General features: G+C 40.3%; 1 pseudogene; it reads right to left on the bottom strand.

Annotated features, from left to right (window-relative positions):
- Positions 1–703: 703 nt before the first annotated feature.
- Positions 704–19850, bottom strand: part of LOC102854138 — a 26998-nt pseudogene continuing 7851 nt past the window's right edge.

The following is a 19850-nucleotide window of genomic DNA, read 5'->3' as shown; positions in this document are numbered from 1 at the left end:
CTTCCTTTGATCATCCAACAAGCAAAACCTTTATCTCTGGTTCTGTCTCAAGGGCTCGATCAGGCTGTGCCTTACTACAGTCTCCCTGCAGTCTGGTTTAGCTCTCTCTTATGTTAGTCTTACAGATGTTGATGGTGTTGAAGACACTGGTTAACAGCAAAGCATGTGTCTACATTTGAGACTTTTGGAGAGCACACCCTCAATGGAGGTAAGGATGGTGAGTGAAACCTCAAAGATTAATTACACATTCCCACCTGACCATGTGATCAGGTCCAAGGCAATGTATAGGAAAGACCGTCTCAAAACTCTTAATACCACAGACGTGTCTTTTGATTTCTTGACTCCTGGTATGAACTGTATTGATAGTGGATCCAAGTAAAGTGAAAGAATTGACAGTTTCATTCTTTTCTCCATTTTAGCATGATGTTTTCTATTGGTCCAGTGTTAAGGAATCCACATTAAAGGCTGTAGTCTTATCTTCTTTTTTTGTTGTTGTTGTTTAGTTTTTATTTTAGTCATAAATTTAAGTCTGCAATCCTGCTAACCTTGGAGAGGAATAAAGAAAACATGGAACCCAAAGAACTGTAGCAAGAGCACAAATGTTAAAAGGTACTGCAAGCACACGGGAGGTCACAGGGTGATCTTTGGAGCTATAGAGGGAATGATGTGGTGAGTAAGAGAAAACATGAAATACAGATCATAATTAGAGTTGTCCACAGTCAGCAATGTTGATCTTCTTGCTGATCTTGCCATTCCTGGACCTGAAGTTCTACACGGCTTCCCCAATGTTCATGCCTCCTTTCACCTTGCTGAAGACCACGTGCTTGCCATCCAACCATTCAGTCTTAACAGTACAGATAAAAAATGGGAACCATTTATATTGGGTCTATCACTTGCCAGGATGTCAGGACCTGTGTGCTTCAGGATGAAGTTCTCATCATCAAACTTCTCCCCATAGATGGATTTGCCACCAGTACTTTATGGCATGTGAAGTCTCCACCCTGGCACATAAACCCAAGATTGATTCTGTGAAAGTAGGAACCCTTGTGACCAAATCCTTTCTCCCCAGTACTCAGAGCACAGAAGTTTTCTGCTGCCTTTGGGACTTTATCTGCAAACAGCTCAAAGGAAATGCAGCCTAAAGGTTCGCCATCAGTGGTGATGTCAGAGTACATGATGGGATTGACTATGGCTGGAGTGAGCGCAGCGAACAAGTGTACTGCTGAGGTGACAGCATCTGCAAAGCCTGTAGTGTTATCTTCTGCAACTGGTGCTTCAAGTTCTCACTTTTAGGAAATAAAATTGTGTCATCTGCATAATTCAACTTGTTGAGTTTTCCTCCAATCCTGATCCCATATTCTTCTACAAAAAGTCCAGGTTCTTGAATGATTTGCTGAGCATACACATTGAATAGGTATGGAGAAAAGATAAAACCCTTTTTGATTCTTAACCACACAGTATTTCTTTGGTCTAGGCATAGGTTTCACATAAGCACAATTAAGTGTTCTGCGATTCCCATTCTTTTCAATGTTAGCCATATTTTCTTTTGGTCCAGGCAATCAAAAGCCTTTGTGTTATGCAATAAACACAGCTTTGGCTATCAGTAAAACACAGTTAGACATCCTCCTTTTTTTTTTAAGACATCTTTTTTTTTTTACATCCTTCTAATATGGTCTGCCTTCTGCTAAGATCCATCTGATATGACCAATGATATCCCAGGTGCCATGGTTCATTCTAAATCTCACTTGAATAGTTATAGTAGTTTTAAAATAATTTTCAGTGATATTTTGTTTATATATATTAATTATTGTTTGATTAAGACAGTCTAGGAAGAAGGATTGGCCATTCACTTTTGAAACAACAGACTTTCAAAAACCCTATGAACAATAGAAGCTAATGTAGCACACCTAAATAAGTAATTTATTGCCTCTGTAATCCAAAAAGTTCCATTAAGCATTGTGGTAACATACTATTTTGGGAAGGGTCAAATGCACCCAGCTAATCCCTCACTTCAAATATAGTATCTTAATATACAACACAAAACTGAGCACCCAGAAATTGCATTGAGATAGATCACATCTGAAATTCTGTTGGGTTAATTTACCATTTTCTACCATGTAAATCTCAATGTTAAACATACTTTGTTATGATTGACATAGTCAAATGCCTTTGCACAGTTAATAAAGCACAAATAGCCGTTCTTTTAGTGTTCTTTAATTTCAGCCAGGATCCATCTGATGTCAACAGTGTTTTCCTTGGTGTCATGGCCTCTTCGAAATCCAACTTAAAATTCTGGCAGTTCTCTGTGTATTGTTCTAGCCCTTTTAAAAACAATCTTCAGCAATAGTTTGCTTGCATGTAATATTAATAGTATTTTTCAGTAAATTCCACATGCTATTGGGTCACTTTTCTTGGTAATGAGAACAAATATAGTTCTTTTCCTTTCAGTCAGCCAGGAAGCTGTCCTCCAAATCACCTGGCATAGACTTGTGAGCACGTCCAGTGCTGCATCTTTTCGCTGAAATGTGCCAATTGCTATCCCTTTGATTCCTGAATCCTTATTTTTGCCAATGTCTTCAGTGCAGCTTGAATTTCTTCCTTCCTTACGACTGACTTTTAATCATGTGGTACTTTCTAACTATTTCAGGGTGAAACAATTCTTTTTGGTATAGTGATTCTGCGTATTTCCTCCATCCTCTTTTGATGCTTCCTCAGACATTCAAAGTTTTGCCCAAAGAATCTCTCAGTATTGTTTCTTGAGACTTGAATTTGTTTTTCAGTTCTTTTAGCTTGAGAAATGCTGAGCGAGTTCTTACCTTTTTATTCTCTAATTCCAGTTCTCTTTACATTCTGTTAAAGTATTTTGCTTTGTCTTCCCTAACTACCCTTTGAATTCTGTTTAGCTTTTTTACTTTAATATGTCTTCCCTTTATTTTGGCTTCTGTATGCTCTAATGTGATTTTCAAGGTCTTTTCTGGCATTGATTTAGGGTTTTTCCTTTTCCCTCTCTTCATAATGACCTTTTGCTCTCGTCATTAATTATATTCTTGATGTCATCTCACAGCTCATCTGATCTTGGATCATTGATGTTCAATGCTTCAAACCTCTTCTTAAGATTATTTTTAAATTCAAGTGGCATAGACTTAAGATTTTTATTCTCGTGGACTTGTTTTCATTTTCTTCAGCCCCAATTTGAGCTTTCACATGAGTAATTGATGGTCTATTCCACAGTCACCAACTGGCCTGGTTTTGACTGCTAATATTCAATTTCTCCAACAATTCCTTCCACAAATGTAGTCATTCTGATTCCTATGCAGTCCATCTGGGGAAGTCCATGTGTAAAATAATAGTTTATGTTTTTTAAATAAGGTATTTACAATTAATAAATCACTGAGCATACAAAATTTGATCATTCCTTTTCTAGCCCCTTTTCTATCACTAATTCTGTACTTCTTTATTCTTTCCAACTTTTGCATTCCAGTCACCAGTTATAATTAATGCATCGTGACTGCATGTTTGGTCAATTTTGGACTGCAAAAAATGAAAAAAATCTTAAATTTCCTCCTATTTGGCTTTAGCTTTTGGTGCATATTAATAGATATTCCTTGTATGCATCTGGAAAATATCCTATTGCTCACAACAAAGTACTTAGGGATAGAACTTGAAATTGTCTTTTTTAAAAAAAAATTGTCTTTTTTACTATGAATGTAACACCATTCTTCTTCTGTTTTTCATTCCTGGCAAAGTATACCTTGTGATCGTCTAATTCAAACTAGCAATGACAGTCCATCTCATCTCATGTCAATATGAATACCACTCAATTTTCCCCAACTTCCAGTTGTCCAGTGTTCATATTTCATACAATCCATGTTTCAACTATTAAAGGATGTTTGCAGCTGCTGCTTCTTATTTTTATTTACTTCAAGTCTATCACAACTATCCATGTTCCTCTGTTCATAGTTTTCAGAGGACTGCTATTTCAGAAGTGGATGGGCAATCCTTATTCCTAGCAGTCTTTATGTGGGAGCTCTACTAAAACCTTTTCACCATGAGTGACTCCCTGACATTTGACATGCTGGTAGCACAGATTTTTATCATCACAGCACTGACAAGTTACATCAGTAGAGCAAACTGACAGACAAATGCTACACTAATTAGAATATAATAAATAAGCAAGAATACAGCTATTCAAGCTATGAAGTAATTGTTGTTGTTGTTGTTGGTATGTGCTGTCTAGTCGTTTGTGACTCATAGTGACCCTGCCTAAACCCTGCTTTATCCAGTGCCAACCTCATTGTCACCGACACACCTACTCCTACTACACCTATCACTGAATCGATCCATCTCATTGAGGGTCTTCCTCTCCTGTTTTGTCTCTCCACTCTCCCAAACATGATGTCCCTCTCCAAGGACTGGTCCATCCTTGCAATGTGCCCAAAGTATGTCAGATGAAGCTTCAGAATCCTTGCCTCCAGTAAGCAGCCTGGCTTCACCCTCTCCAGGACAAACCTGTCTTTTAGCAGTCCATGGTATATTCAACACTTCTCCAGCACTACAGCTCAAAGACATCAGTTCTCTTTCTGTGATCCCTAGTCATTGTCCAGTTCTCCAATGCATAGCACACAATAGCAAAGACTATAGCCCAGGTCAGGGGCATCTTAGTCTCCAGCCTGTCGTTGTTGCTCTTCAGTACTCTGGAGAGGTCCCTCACAGCTGACTTTCCCAATGTAATTTGTCTCTTGATTTTCTGGCTGCTGGTACCAAGAGTGTTGACTGTGGAGGCGAGTAAACTACAACTGTTAATTATCTCAGTCTCTTCACCATCCATACAGATGCTGCCAATTGGCCCAGTGGTGAGAATCTTTGTTTACTTGATGTTGAGCTTCAATCTGTATTAAAGGCTGCAGTCCTTGACCTTCTGCAGCAAGCGCTTCAGGTCCTTCTCAGTCAGCAAGCAGGGTTGTGTCATCTGAAAAACGCAGGTTGTTGATGAATCTTCCACCAATCTTGATGCCATATTCCTCCTCATACAGCCCAGCATCCCAGATTATCTGTTCTGCATACCGATTGAAAAGGTATGGAGACAGAATACATCCCTGACGGACACCCTTCCCAATTTTGAACTACACAATGTGTCCTTGCTCTGTTCTGATGACTGCCTCTTGGTCCAAGTATAGGTTTCGCATAAGCACAATCAAATGTTCTAGGATTCGCATTCCTCTCAGAGTCTTCCACAGCTTATTGTGATTCACAGAGTCAAAAGCCTTTGTGTAGTCAATGAAGCACAGACAGACATTCCCTTGGTAGTCTATATTTCCCCCCAAGATCCATCTAACATTAGCTATAATAATAGCCCTAATAGGACAACCTCTTCTAAACCCAGCCTGCACACCTGGCAGTTCTCTGTTGATGTGTTGCTCCAGTCATTTTTTGGATAATATTCTGCAGAATCTTGCTTGCATGTGATATTAATGATATTGTTTGATAATTTCTGCACTGTGTCGGGTCACCTTTCTTTGGAATGGGAACAAATATGGACTTCTTCCAGTCAGTTGGCCAGCTTGCTGTCCTCCAGATTTCTTGACATAATTTAGTGAGCACATCCAGGGCAGTGTTTGTTTGTTGAAATATGTCAATTGGTATGCAGTCAACTTCTGGAGCCTTGTTTTTTGCCAATTCTTTCAGAGCAACTTGAACTTCCTCCTTCATCACCACAGGCTCTTGCTCATATATTATTTCATGAAATGAAGTAATTAGCAATACGAATATCAGTCTCCAGTACAACAGACAGATTAATCTTACAGTTTAGGAAGCTCCAAGTCTAAATCCCTGGTATGAAAAGTTTTCTCCCTCTGGCAATCCTGAAGAAAGGTCCTTGTCTCTGAGCTTCTGCTCCTGGACCACCTTCCCATGGCTTAGTGTCTCTCCTCTTCCATCTGAGATGTTCAGCTGACACAGCAGGATAATGTCCCACATGTAGGCTGGAAGCAGAGACTGATGGAAGATCCTTTCCTCTTTGCCATGACTTGCCTTTTGTAAGCCCAGAAGCTCTAAGGAAGGCCTGGTAGAAGGTCCAGGTAGAAGTCCCACCCTTGGACCTCTCCCAGATCTTTCTGACAGCTCCCGGGCTTATAGCAGGCAAGCAGCAGCAAGACAGAAAGGATCTTCCGGCCATTTCCACCATCTTCACTCAGGTAGAAGCTCTAACCCTTCAACTCCCACCAGGCCTTGTTCACAGCTCCTGGGAGGAGGCTGAGAACCTATAATAAAGGTAAACCAGAGGGGCAGGCCTCTTTGTGCCCTTTGTCCCAAGCCAAAAGATCAGGGAGCTCCGAGCCATTCCTGACTGAGGAATGCCCACTTTCCCCCTTCTCTTCCCCTCTTCCTGCTGTTTTTCCTTATCTTCTATCTGTCAAGGCATACTAGATTTCTTATTCAGGAACCACCATAGTCTTAACAGAATGCACTCTTTTGCTTAATAAACTAATTTTTCACTTGTTAACAGCATTTGTGTCTGCCTCTTATTGTTACTTATTGTTCATTTCCCCTCGAAGTTATGAAGAGTTTTTTTATTTGAACATGTTTCAGGGAGAGTTCCCAGAAACATTCAACAATGTTTTGTGTCTCAAACATTGCCACAGGTGAAAGCTCAAACAAAGAGTCATTAAGCACAAGTAGGCTTATTTAATCTGATGATGATAATAATCGAGCTGGTTTATTGGCAGGACTGGTCAAACAACATTTATAGGTTCAGTGTCCCCACTTCCTGAGTATCTATCCATTTGCCCCCAGTCTGTTTCAAGATCCTCTTTCAGTTGTTTGGCCATTCTACAATCAGATTTTAAGTTTGCGTTTCAGAAATGTCAACTTTGTTAGGATAACACATAAGACATTCTTTCAAGGTACCATTGCAAACTATGAGTTCTTTTTTAAATTTTATTATTTTTTGTGTGTGTACCATCAAATCAGATCTGACTGGTACACGAGGAGATTACCCCTCCTACTCCAGCAGAGCATCTGGTGGATTCGAACCGCATACCTCTGGGATTGCAGTGCAGCTTCTTGCCATTAGGCCACCAGAGCTCCCTACTATGAGTTCTTTTTATGTGCTGCTTGAGCTATGACCTAGAAGCCCTGAACTCATTTAATTCTTTCAGCATTTTGTCTTACCTAAGTATGACCAAACAACTAGCTTCCTTAATTTTTTTCTTCCTGGCAGAAGTAAAGTTTCAAATGTGATCACCTAGATATTAGATCTATAACTGGTGAAATTTTGTGTATGTATATTGCCACCTTGTGTGATAGATTAGAAAAGCCCTCAATTACTGAAGACAAGATCCTCATGAATCATTAGTTAGATTTGAGAAACTAGAAACACAACTTATGATCTCCACCCCCATCCCAGAACTACTGTTGGCAATGAAAGTCTTTCCTTGAGTTCTCCAGAGAATAAAAAGCAATGCATGTTTATATTTCTCTTAGACACACACATGCAATTTTCATTATGGATTGCTTCTCAATGTCAAGAAAATAAAAATTTTTATTTCTGCACTGAGAGACTGATAGACCCACTGGACATCATGGTAAATGGAGATAACATTGAAAACTGTTAACAACTTCATCTTAATTGGATATACAATCAAACCCTTGGTACCAGCAGTAAGATCAGGAGACATATTGCACTGGGAAAGTCTACTACCAGGGATTTCTCCAAATTATTGAGCAGCAATGATGTCAGTTTGAGGACCAAAGTGCACACACCTGATTCAGGCCGTGGTCTTTTCAATCAATTTCTATGCATCTGAGCGCTGGTCAATGAATAAGCATGACAGAACAATTGATGTCTTTGATAGTGGTTTTGGAGGAGAGCACTGATCATCCCATGGACTGCCAAAAGAACAAAAAGGTATTTCTTGGAGAATGTGCAGCCAGAGTACTCTTTGGAGGCAAAAGTGATAAAGATTCACTTTGGTCATGTTGCTAGGAGAGGCTATTCCTTGAAAGGAAAATCATGCTTGCAAAGGTGGAGGATGAGCAAAAGAGAGAAACACCCTCAATCAGAAGGGTTGACATAGTGACTGCAGTAGTAGTCTCAAGTATATCAGAGATTGTCATACGGTGCAAGATAGGACAGGGTTCAGATTTGTTGTTCATAGTATTCCTATGGGACAAACGGGTTCATGGCACCTAATACCAAATATATGCTATATGTTGTTATGTGCCATCGAGTCCCCTGTGATCCATAGCAACCCTATGTACAGCAGCACTTAATCCTGCCTTGTCCTGAGCCAGGCTCACTAATTCTGACACACCAACTCCCATTGCCTCAGTTACTGTATCAGTACATTTAATATGGGATCTTCCTCTCCTGCACCATCCCTCCACCCTTCCATGCATGATGTCCTTCTCCAAAGACCAGTCTCTCCTGGCCATGTGCCCAAAGTGTATGAAATGGAGCTTCAAAATCCTAGCATCCAAGTTCTCCTTGGTTTCACCCTCTCCAAGACAGACCTATTTGTTTCTTTGCAGCCCATGGTTTCTTCAAGACTCATCTCCAGCACCACAACTCGAAGGCATCTACTCTTCTTCAGAAATCCTTAGTCATTTTCCAGCTCTCTGAAGTATAACAATTGCAAAGATCATGGCCTGGATTAGGAGCACCTTAGTCTCAAGAGTGACATCATTGCTTTTCATCACTCTGGAGAGGTCCCTGACAGATTTTCCCAATGCAATTTTGTCTTTTGATTTCTTTACTGCTGGTGTTAAGTATGCTGATTGTGGAGCCGAGCAAGCTGTAATTGTTAACAACCACAATCTCTTCTCCATCTATCATATTACTGCCATTTGGTCCAGTGGTGAGAATCTTTGTCTTTTTGATGGAAACTCTATGAACTTTGGTAAATGTCTATATTTGTAGAGGGGCTTCAGGCCTTTTGTTCATCGTGCTCAACTCGAAGGATATATATATTTCCTTGCTCTCACAGCAGTCTTTTTGCCTAAAGGTTTTAGATGAGCACTAATAAGTTTTGTGGGAATCCCATTCCTCTCCATGTTAGCCTCAATTTATTATGATCCATGCAGTCAAATGCCTTTGCACAGTCAATAAAATATAAGTAGATATCCTTTTTAATATTCTCTGCCTTGAGCCAAGATCCATCTGACATCCCCAGTGATCTTTTAAATCCAGCTTGAATTTTAAGCAGTTCTTTGTTGATGTGCTATTCTAGACATTTGTGGCTAATCTTCAGCAAGAATTTGCTTGCATGTGATATAATAATATTGTTTGATAGTTCTATTGAATTACCCTTTATTTGGAAGAGGAAGAGATATGAATCAGTTTCAGTCAGTTGGTCAGGTGGCTATCTTCCAAATTTCCTGACAAAGACTGGTTAGCACATCCAGGGCTACATCTTTCTGTTGAAATATGTCAATTGGTATCTTATCAGTTTCTCCCTTCATTACAGTTGGTTCTGAATCATATACTATTTCCTGAAATTGTTGCATATCAACTAATTTTTTTCAGTAGAGTGAATATTCATTTATTTCATCTTCTTTTAATACTTCCTGAATCATTCAAGGTTTTACCCATAGTGTCCTTAAATATCAATTTTTTTAAATCTCGCCACAAATGCTGAATTTACATGTGGACCTCTACAGATGGATTGCAAAGGAATTAGATTGACTACACCTGTGAAAGCAATCATTGAAGAAGCTCAGTATTAGCAGTCAAAAGTAGGCTAGGGCAGACTATGGATCAGATCATCAATTACTCATGTGCAAGTTAAAATTGAGACTGAAGAAAATTAAAACAAGTCCAAAAGAACCAAAGTATGCTGTTGAATCTATTCCACCTGTTCTTTCAAAATCATTTTAAGAATAAATTTAAGCCCTGACTACCAATAATCAAAGACCAGATGATATCCTTGATATGAAGAAAGCAAAAGGTCATTACAAAGAGGAAAAAGAAAGAACCCAAATGAATGTCAGAAGAGACTCTAAAAATGTCACTAGCGTGCCAAGAAGGCAAAACAAAGGGAAGACATGCCAAAGTAAAAGAGCTGAACAGACTATTTTAAAGGGCAGCTCAAGAAGACAAATAAAAATATAATGGAATGTGCAGAGAGCTGGAATTGGAAGTACTTGCTCTGCATTTCTCAAGCTGAGAGAAATGAAAAACAAATTTAAGCTTCAATTCACAATATTGAAAAGTGTTATGTGGAATGACCCATGAAACATCAAAAGAAGATGAAGGGAATACACAGGATCATATTACCAAAAGAAGTGACTGACACTGAAAAATTTCAGGAGCAGGAGCCAGTGGAAAAAAAGGAAGAAGTTGAAGCTGCACTGAAGGTATTGGCAAAAAATAATGTCTTAGGAATCAATGGGATACCAATTGACTTGTTTCAATTAGCAGATGCAGCCCTGGACACACTCACCATTCTATGCTCGGAAATTTGGAGGACTGCTGTCTCACCAATGGATTGGAAGATGTCCATATTTGTTCCCATTCCTAAGAAAGGTGATCCAACAAATGGTGTTGGCAAAATTGGAAAAGTATTTGCAAAAGACTCAAGCAAGATCCACACCCCACTCCATATACAAAAACCAACTCAAGGTGGATGGATCATGGACCTAGGACTAAAACCAAGGACTATAAGCTTCATTAAAGAAAAGCTTGGAAGAACACTACAAGTCCTAATCCACAACAGAAACAGTCTACCAAGTATCCTGAAAAACCTACAGCCAGGAGAAGATAAAATAGATGAATGGGATCTTCTAAGAATCAAATCCCTATGCACATCCAAAAACTTCTCCACAAGGGTAAAAAGAGAAGCCATAGACTGGGAAAAAGTATTTGGCAATAACATATCAGATAAGGGACTTATATCCAGAATTTATAAAATACTTGAGCACCACAACAAGATAAAGGTAAATAATCCAATAGAAAAATGGGCACAGGATATGAACAGACACTTCACCAAAGATGACATTCAGATGGCTAACAAGCGCATGAAAAAAATGTTCAAAATCCCTAGCTCTAAGAGAGATGCCAATTAAAACAACTGTGAGATATCATGTCATCCCAGTCAGAACTGCAAAATGTTACAGAACAGCAAGCAACAAATGCTGGTGAGGTTGTGGAGAAACTGGAACCCTTATTCACTGTTGGTGGGAGTGTAAAATGGTGCAACCACTGTGGAAGGCAGTATGGCGCTTTCTCCAAAAGTTGCAAATAGAGATACCATTTGACCCAGCAATTTCAGTACTGGGAATATACCCCAAAGAGACCATAACTGCCATCCAAGCAGGCATATGCACACCCATGTTTATTGCGGCTTTGTTTACAATAGCAAGGAGTTGGAAACAACCCAGGTGCCCATCAACAAATTAATGGATAGAGAAGCTGTTGTATATTGACACAATGGAATACTAAGCTGCATTGAAAAACAGGGAATTTATGCAATATTATTCAAAATTGGTGACCCTGGAGGATATTATGCTGAGTGAAGTATCTTAGTCACAAAAGGACAAATGCTACATGGTGCCACTGTCATAAAACAGGACTGACATCAGGGTTGGGGGGAGACTGAGAAAGATGGGAGTCCAGAACAAAGGCTACATAGTGGAGTAGACCTGGGGGAGGGTTTGTAAAACAATGAAAGAATTTTGCTTTTCCAAGAGGGTAGTGTACTAGGGGAGAGCGTTGGGAGGGGAGAAAAGTGCAACAATGAATGAATGGAGGGGACCCACACATGACTATATATTTAAATGTAAAAGAAAACTTCTAGAATGAAAAAAAAAGGTGATCCCACAGCATGTGGAAACTATCAAACTATCATTAATATCACATGCAAACAAAATATTGCTACAGATCATTCAAAAATGGCTAAAATAATACATAGATAAGGAACTGCCAGACATTCAAGTTGGATTTAGAAAAGAGCATGGCACCAGAAAAATCAAGACCATTGCTGATGTCAGATGGATCCTAGATGAAAGTAAAGAATATCGGAAGAATGTCTGCTTATGCTTTATTGACTCTGCAAAGGCATCTGACTGTGTGGATCATAACAAGTTAAGGCTAACATTGAGAAGAATGGGAATCACATCGCACTTAATTGGCTTATGTAAAACCTAGAACTAGACCAAGAGCCTCTGTGTGAACAGAGCAAGGAAACACTACATCGTTTAAAATTAAGAAGGGGGGGGGGAATTAAGGGAGTATGTCAAGGCTGTATTCTCTCTCCATACCTATTCAATCTGTATGCTGAGCAAATTATTTGAGAAGTTGGACTTTATGAGGAAGAATATGATATCAAGATCAAAGGAAGACTCATCAATATTATTCATTTGTGTTTGATCGTTTGGGATGTTTCCATGTTCTTGTGATGGTGACTGAAGCTGCTATGAACATTGGTGTACAGATCTTCATTTGTGTCTCAGTTCTAATTTCCTTTGGGTATATTCCTCATAGTGGAATAGCTGAGTCATATGGAATTTCTATGTTCAACTTTTTGAGGAAACGTGGTACAGTCACAATGGGATAATATTCAGCACTCAGTAGCAAGGATTTTGAAAAATACTGCATAGCTTGGGAGAGAATGGAGAGTGTTATACTGAGTGAGCTAATGCAATCTAATAGACTAGTAAAACATGTATGAGGACCCAATGGGGGAAGGGTTGGGAGCGGAGAAATGAGGATGGATAGGGGCAAAATCACAGGATTGCATAATTTGGTGGGTGGAGGGAGGGGGTAAAGGAAATGGGAACGATCTGGTGGGCACCTGAAAAGACAGGATAATGATGGGCAAAGTCCAATAATGATTAAGTGTATAAAACATAATGCATGGAAATGATTGTATGAAACACAATGTGAATGAAGAATAGTGTGAAACACACACAAAATATTCTGTCTACAGCCTTAGAAACAAGGACAAATACTAATAATCAAAGATTAGAAAAAACTTATTGTGGAAACAGCAGTTAAAGAACAGTGTTGTTATTTGCCGTCAAGTTGACTACGACTCACAGGGACATTATGCACACGTGACCCAGAATCCTGGCAGGTCAAGGCTGAGCCAGAAACCATTGGGTACATGAGAAAGATGAAGAATAGGAATTTTCCAAAGGGAAGAGAGGGGCCAGCAGACGGGAATTTCAGCATCCCCTACCCCACAGGTAAACGCGACCCAGAGGCCTGACAGGTCAAGGTGGAGCAGGAAATGGTTGGGCCCACACATCACCCTTGCATGGAAAACATTACCCCTAAACTCAAGAGATACTGGCCACAACATAAGAAATTGTCAGCAGCTAAAGTGTGTGGAATCACAAATCCCATCAAGCTTCAGATATAAGCTATCAGATCAAAGGCTGGACAACGGGAGATAAATGTTGAAGGGAGTGGGTGGGAGTGGAAGGGGATGCTGGTGGATGATGCAGCAGGGAAATAAATGGGTCAAGACACTTGTGTCAAAGGCGACGACAACACTGAAACTAATTGTTAATTCCACAATTGGGGAAATATCTTTCATCTGCTTTTTTCGGTAAAATTCTTGTCTGTCATATACTTCTCTAAATCTGAACATTCAGATTAAGACAGACTCAGAAGAAGGATTGGCCATCCACTTCAGAAATAGCAAGACCTCTCTCTGAGAACCCTATGTACAACAGAACATACATAGACTAATAGGGCAACTGAGGCAGAGCTTTCAAGTATGGAAATACAAAGGAAGAGGAACAGTTTTAAGCGAACACTAGTGATTGGAATATGGAATGTGAGAACTATGAAAGTAGGAAAATTATATAATTGTTAAGGAAGAAATGGAACACATAAATATTGACATACTAGGTATGGCGGAGATCAGATGGACTGGCATTTTGAGTCAGACAATCAGATGAAAAGGTGAATAAAAATGGGGTTACTTTCATAGTTAAAAAAGTAATTTCTAGATATGTCTTGAAATACAATATTGTGAATGACAGGATAGTATCCGTATGCATAAGAGGAAGTCCAGTGAATACCATTATCATTCAGATATATACACCAACAACCAGAGTCAAAGAAGAAGAAATAGAAGATTTCTACCAACTTTTACAGTCAGAGATCGATCGAACATGCAATCAAGTTACATTAATAATAATGGGTGACTGGAATGCAAAAGTCGGGAACAGAGAAGAAGGATCAATAATTGGAAAACAAGGACTCGGTGGTAGAAATGAAGCTGGAGGTGAGCTCTGGTGGCCTAGTGGCAGGAAACTGCACCGCAATCCCAGAGGTGCACGGTTCAAATCCATCAGATGCTCTTCTGAAGAAGGAGGAACAATCGCCTCCTGTACCAGTCAGATCCAATTTGACAGTACACAAATAAAATAAAAAAAGAAATGAAGCTGGAGATAGAATGATTGAATTTTGCACAATCAACGACTTATTCATTGCAAATACTTTTTATAAGAAACATAAATGCAGGCTATACACATAGATCTCACCTGATGGTATGAAAAGGAATCAGACTGATTCCATCTGCGGAAAGAAGCGCTGGAGAAGCTCATTATCAGCTGTGAAAACTAGGCCAGCTGCTGATTGTGGAACAGACCACCAACTACTCATATGCAAGTTCAAGCTGAAGCTAAGGAAAATTAAATCAAATCCACAGGAACTAAAATAGGACCTTGAGTCTATCCCACCTGAATTTCAAAACCATCTCAGGAACAGGCTTGGGGCCTTGAACACCAATAAGAAAAGACCAGATGAGTTGTGAGAGGATATCAAGAATATCATCCAGGAAGAGTGCAGAAGGTAGAAGAAAAGACCAAAATGGTTGTCAGAAGAGACTGTGAATATTGCACTAGAGTGCCGAGAAGCCAAAGCCCTGGGAAGAATTCAAGATCTTAAAGAGCTGAACAGAAGATTTGAAAAGGCAGCGCAGGCAGACAAACTAAAATATTACAATGAAATGTGCAAGGACCTGGAGCCAGAAAATCAAAAGGGCCAAACTCACTCAACATTTTTTTTTAATCTGTGTTTCGTCAAATCGTATCTGACCGGTACAGGAGGCGATTGTTCCTCCTTCTTCAGCAGAGCATCTGGTGGATTTGAACCGTGCACCTCTGGGATTGCAGTGCAGCTCCTTGCTCAACATTTCTTAAGCTCAAGGAACTGAAGAACAAAGTCAAACCTTGAATTGGTATACCTACGGATGCTTTGGATAGAATAGTAGATGATCCAGGAAGTATTAAAAAAAGATGGAAAGAGTATACAGAATCACTATCTAAAGGAATTGGCAGACACAGAAGAATTACATGAAACAACATATGAGCAAGAGCCTATGATTATGGAGGAAGAAGTTCAAGTTGCTGTGAAGGAATTGGCAAAAAAACAAGGCCTCAGGAATTGACGGTATTCCAATTGATATATTTCAATTAACAGGTGCTGCCTTAGATGTGTTCATCAAGTTTGTCAAGAAATCTGAAGGACAACCCCTTGGCCAACTGACTGGAAGAGATCTATATTTGTTCCCATTCCAAAGAAAGGTGACCCAACAGAGTATGAAAATTATCAAACAATATCATTGATATCACATGCAAGCAAGATTCTGCTGAAGATTATCCAAAAACGACTGGAATAGCACACCAACAGAGAACTGCCAGAAGTGCAGGATAGCTTTAGAAGAAGTCATGGTACTAGGGATATTATAGCTAATGTTAGATAGATTTTGGCTGAAAGCAGAGTACCAGAGGAATGTCTATCTGGTGTTTCACTAATTATGCAATGGCATTTGACTTTGTGGATCACAACAAACTGTGGCTGACTCTGAGAAGAATGGAAATCCCAGAACACTTGATCATGCATTAAGCATTAACGAAACTTATACTTGGACCAGGAGATAATAGTCAGAATAGAGCAAGGAAACACTGGATGGTTTAAAATTGGGAAGGGTGTACACCAGGGATGTATCCTATCTCCATACTTTTTCAGCCTATATGTAGAACAGATTATCCAGGAGGCTGGGCCCTTTGAGGAGAAGTGTGATCAGGTTTGATGGAAGATTCATCAACAATCTGTGCTATGCAGATGACACAACCCTACTTGCTGAAACTGAGGGGGACCTGAAGTTCTTGCTGCAGAAGGTCAAGGACTGCAGCCTTCAATATGGGTTGAGGTTCAATATCAAGAAGACACAGATTCTCACCACTCGGCCTTTTGGCACCATCACGATGAATGGTGAAGAGATCGAGATCGTTAACAGTTTAGTTTGCTTTGCTCCACAGTCAACACTCTTGGCACCAGTAGCCAGGAAATTGAAAGATGGGAAAGTCTGCTCTTAGGGACCTTTCCAAAGTACTGAAGAGCAATGGTGTCACTCTGGAGATTAAGGTGCGCCTGATACAAGCCATGGTCTTTTCAATCACTTGCTATGCATCAGAGAGCTGGACAATGACTAGGGAGAATTGATGCCTATGAGCTGTGGTGTTGGAAAAGTGTATTGAATGTACCATGGACTGCTAAGAAAACAAATAGGTTTATCCTAGAGAGGGTTAAACCAGGCTGATCCTTGGAGGCAAGGATTCTGAACCTTCATCTGACATACTTTGGACATATTGTAAGGAGGGACCTTGGAGAGGGGTATCATGCTTGGGAGGGTGGAGGGACAACGCAGGAGAGGAAGACACTCTATGAGGTGGATTGATTCAGTGGCAGGTAGTTGGTAAGTATGTCAGAGACAGTGAGATTGGCACAGGATAGAGCACGGTTTAGGGCTGTTGTACATACGCTCTCTATGAGTTTCAGGGACTCAACAGCACGTAACAAAAACAGCAACAATGTATGGGAATGAATGTGAACACAATGTGAATGAACAGCAGTGTGAAACATAATGTATCTGAACTTTGTAAGCAAACCAATTAAAAATATTTTTTTCTAAAAATAACCTGCATTATGCAGATAACACAATCATGCTTGCTGAAAGTGAAAAGAAGTTGAAGCACTTGTTGCAGAAAATCAAACAATACTGTCTTCAATATGGAGAATATTCAATATTCCTTCAATGTGAAATATATTGCATCTCAAATCACATATGAACCAGTTATTCCACTGCTTGGAATATACCCATAGAAAATGAAAACTGAGACACAGAGACTTGTACAGCAATGTTCATAGCAGCGTTATTTACCACCGCAAGAACAAAGAAATAGCCTAGATGTCTAACCACAGTGGAATGGATTGAGAAATTATGGTACATTTACAAAATGGAATACTATGCAGCATGAAGAAGCAATGATTTTGGTAAATTACTACAGACCTTGGGAGGGACTGGAGAGCATTATGCTGAGTGAACTAACTCATTCCCATAAAGACAAATATTGTATAAAACCATCATTGTAGAATGAGAATGAGGATCCAAGTGGGTGGAGGGTGGAAGCAGAAGTGTGAGGATGGGCAGGGGGTTAATCATACAGGTGTACAATTTGATGAGAGGGCAATGAAGGAAATGGGGAAATTTGGTGTGAAAAACAATGTATTTGAACTTTGTTAATAAACCAGTATTAAACTACAAAAATTCTTACCACTGGACTGATAAATGGAGAAAAGATTGAAACTGTCACCTTCATCTTACTTGGGTCCACAATCAGCACCTTGGGTACCAGCAGTTGGGAAATCAGGAGATGTATTGCACTAACATAATCTGCAGTCAGAGATCTATCCAAATTATTGAAGAGCAGTGATGTCAGTTTGAGGGCTAAGGTGTATCTAATTCAGGCCATGGTCTTTCTGATCACTTGCTATGCATCTGAGAGCTAGATAATGAATAAGGATGACAGAAGAATCAACACCTCTGAGCTGTGGTGTTGGAAAAGAGTGCTTAATATCTAATGGACTGCCAAAAACCAAACAAATATTTCTTGGAGAAAGTATAGACAGAGTGTTCCTTGGAGGCAAAGATGATAAGGAGGCTTCATCTCAGATACTTCAGGCATGTTACTAAGAGATGCTATTATTTGAAGTGAGAAATGATTCTTAAAAATTTGGAGGGTTGGCAAAGGACAGGAAGACCTTCAACAAGGTGGATTGACATAGTGACTGCCACAATGGCCTCCACGTGTCAGAAAGTATGAGGATGGTGCAAGATAGAACAGGGTTCAGATCTGTTGTTCATAGGGTCTTTGTGGTCTTGACTCAATGAAGCCTAACCACATCCAGAAATACTGCCACTGAACTCAAGGCTGAATTTGGGTTTTTAGTTCTTTCAGCTTGAGAAATGCTGAACTAGTTCTTCTCTTTTTATTTTCTGATTCCATCTCTTTGCACATTTCATTATAATACTTTGCTTTGTCTTCTTAAATTACTCTCTGAAATCTCCTGTTAATTTCTTTTAGCATTTCTTCCCTCTGTTTAAAAGAAAATGAAGGTGGGCATTAAGCCTGTATCCTCTGATTATACCTGTGCACTTTGTATACTGAGAAAATCCTTTGGGAAGTTGGACTTTATGAAGAAGCATATAGCATCAGGATTGGAGGAAGACTTATCCTTACATAGACTATACAACTTTGCTTAAAGTGAGCAGGGCTTGAAACACTTGCTGCAGAAGATCAAGGAATAGTCTTTAATATGGATTACATCTCAACACCAAAAAGGTTAAAATCCTCACCACTGGGCCAATAGACAGATATAGCTATTATATCAATAAATGATAGATGGAAAAGAGATTACCATTGTCAATTATTTAATCTCACTTGGATCCACAATCAACACCCTTAATAGCCATCAGTCGCAAAATAAGAACACATGTTCCTTTGGAAAAATCTGCTCCCAAGGCCCTCTTCAAATTGCTAAGAAGCAATGATGTTAGTTTAAAATGAAGGTGCATCTGATTCAAGTTCTGGTCTTTTCAATTGCTTTCTATGTATCTGAACATTGGACAATGAATAAGGATTACAAAAGAATTGATGCCTTTGAGTTGTGCTGTTGGAGAAGAGTACTGAATATCCCATGGACTGCCAAATGAACAAATATATCTTGGAGAAGGTGCAGCCCAATTCCTCCTTAGAGATCAGGATGGTGAAGCTTCATCTCACATACTTTGGACATGTTGTTAGTAGGGAACCAGTCGTTGGAATAGGATGCTATGCTTGGAAAGAAAGAGGGTTATTGAAAGAGAGGAAGACCGAGGAGATCCAAGATGGTGGCAGAGGCAGAGACAGCATGGTGAGCTGTGAGAGCAGCGAACCACTTAAAGCAGGGCCATTATGGCCTTCCACAGACATCGGCTCATTGATAATTGAACACTTAAACAGTTGATGACTGGCCCTCAGTGAAGATGGAGGCTCAACAACAGGAATTCAAGGATTCCCAAGGAGAAATGGGTGAGTCTCGTGGCTCCCAACCTCCTCCTGCAGAGCCCGCGCCGCACAGCTGCTGCAGCTCCATGAGGCTTCCACAGCCGGAACAAATGGATTCCCTCACCCAGGATGGATGCTGGGCACCGGCCCTCAAGACTGGTACAGCGAAGCCACCACACTGCCACAAGGTGGACTTGTTCTGGAGAGAATTCTTGGAGCCAGGATGGCGGCTGTGGGGGAAGCGGGTGCCCCCTGCCGGCCACCCGCACAAGAGAGGCCGCGCACACTCCCAGCGCCCGTGCAGCAGGGTGGGGGGGCACGCCCCCAATGGCTGTCCGCGCTGGGAGGGCCGCACGCCTTCTGCCGGCCTCCCACGCTGGCCGGGGGGTGCGCACCCCGCTGGCCACCTGCATAGGAGGTGGGGGATGGGATGCATGCCCACCATCTGCAGGTTTGGGTTTCCTTGGACAGGCCAAAGATGATTACCTATACAATGGATTGCTGAAAGT

Source organism: Elephantulus edwardii, unplaced genomic scaffold (assembly GCF_000299155.1).
Source record: "Elephantulus edwardii isolate Elephantulus edwardi_28Jun2011 unplaced genomic scaffold, EleEdw1.0 scaffold00512, whole genome shotgun sequence".
Lineage (NCBI taxonomy): Eukaryota > Metazoa > Chordata > Mammalia > Macroscelidea > Macroscelididae > Elephantulus > Elephantulus edwardii.
Note: the sequence above shows the minus strand (reverse complement) of the source record. Positions and strands in the feature narration are given on the sequence as shown.